A 2091-nucleotide genomic window follows, 5' to 3' on the forward strand; every position below is an offset into this window, starting at 1 on the left:
AGGAGTACACAGGCGGCATAGCTTTGTTCAGCGGAGGACAACTGTAATGAGATGCTCACACAGTTACTAGGCCCAAGTAAGTACCGTATATACTCGAGTATAAGCCGAGATTTTCAGCCCATTTTTTTGGGCTGAAAGTCCCCCTCTCGGCTTATACTCGAGTCATAAACCCGGGTGTCAGCAGGGGAGGGGGAGAGGGGGCTGTGTAATCATACTTACCTGCTCCCAGCGCGGTCCCTGCAGTCCCTGGCTTCTCCGGCGCTGCAGATTCTTCCTGCACTGAGCGGTCACATGGCACCGCTCATTACAGAAATGAATAGGCAGCTCCACCCCCATAGGGGAGGAGCCGCATATTCATTGCTGTAAATGATCGGTGCCATGTGACCGCTCAATTACAGGAAGAAGCTGCAGCGCCGGAGAAGCCAGGGACTGCAGGGACCGCGCCGCAGCAGGTAAGGGGAGCGCAGCGCTATAATTACCTGCTCCTCGCTCCGGTGCGGCTCCGTCTGCAGCGTCCTCTAGCAGTGACGCTCAGGTTAGAGGGCGCTGTGACGTAGTCAGTGCGCGCCCTCTGCTGAGCGTCAGTGCTGGAGACGGAGCCGCAGAGGAGCAGGTAATTATTGAAAGCGCCGGCGTCCTGAGAAGAGAGGTGAGTATGTGATTTTTTTTTTTTTATGGCAGCACCAGCAGCATTCTAAGGAGCACCTATGGGGCCATAAAGGTGCAGAGCATATAAGGGGCACAGCATTATAAGGAGCACCTATGGGGCCATAAAGGTGCAGAGCATATAAGGGGCACAGCATTATAAGGAGCACCTATGGGGCCATAAAGGTGCAGAGCATATATGGGGCACAGCATTATAAGGAGCACCTATGGGGCCATAAAGGTGCAGAGCATATATGGGGCACAGCATTATAAGGAGCACCTATGGGGCCATAAAGGTGCAGAGCATATATGGGGCACAGCATTATAAGGAGCACCTATGGGGCCATAAAGGTGCAGAGCATATAAGGGGCACAGCATTATAAGGAGCACCTATGGGGCCATAAAGGTGCAGAGCATATAAGGGGCACAGCATTATAAGGAGCACCTATGGGGCCATAATCAAAGGTGCAGAGCATATATGGCACAGCATTATAAGGAGCATCAATGGGGCCATAATCAAAGGTGCAGAGCATATATGGCACAGCATTATAAGGAGCATCTATGGGGCCATAATCAACGGTGCAGAGCATTCTATATAGCACAGTTGTATATGGAGCATCTATGGGGCAATAATGAACGGTATGGAGCATCTATTTTTATTTTTGAAATTCACCGGTAAATGCTGCATTTTCTACCCTAGGCTTAAACTCGAGTCAATAAGTTTTCCCAGTTTTTTGTGGCAAAATTAGGGGGGTCGGCTTATACTCGGGTCGGCTTATACTCGAGTATATACGGTAATTAGGCGAAATGCAGTTCAAAATTGGTAAGAGGAGTACACAGGCGGCATAGCTTTGTCCAGAGGAGGAAGACAACTGTAATGAGAGGCTCACACAGTTACTAGGCCCAAGTAAGTAAGTAGGCTAAATGCAGTTCAAAATTGGTAAGAGGAGTACACAGGCGGCATAGCTTTGTTCAGCGGAGGAGGATAACTGTTATGAGAGGCTCACACAGTTACTAGGCTCAAGTAAGTAAGTAGGATAAATGCAGTACAAAATTGGTAAGAGGAGTACACAGGAGGCATATCTTTGTTCAGCGGAGGAGGACAACTGTAATGAGAGGCTCACACAGTTACTAGGCCCAAGTAAGTAAGTAGGCTAAATGCAGTTCAAAATTGGTAAGAGGAGTACACAGGCGGCATAGCTTTGTCCAGCGGAGGAAGACAACTGTAATGAAAGGCTCACACAGTTACTAGGCCCAAGTAAGTAAGTAGGCTAAATGCAGTTCAAAATTGGTAAGAGGAGTACACAGGCGGCATAGGTTTGTTCAGCGGAGGAGGACAACTGTAATGAGAGGCTCACACAGTTACTAGGCCCAAGTAAGTAAGTATGCTAAATGCATTCAAAATTGGTAAAAGGAGTACACAGGCGGCATAGCTTTGTTCAGCGG

The sequence above is a fragment of the Ranitomeya imitator genome, chromosome 1, assembly GCF_032444005.1.
Source record: "Ranitomeya imitator isolate aRanImi1 chromosome 1, aRanImi1.pri, whole genome shotgun sequence".
NCBI classification, from domain to species: Eukaryota; Metazoa; Chordata; class Amphibia; order Anura; family Dendrobatidae; genus Ranitomeya; species Ranitomeya imitator.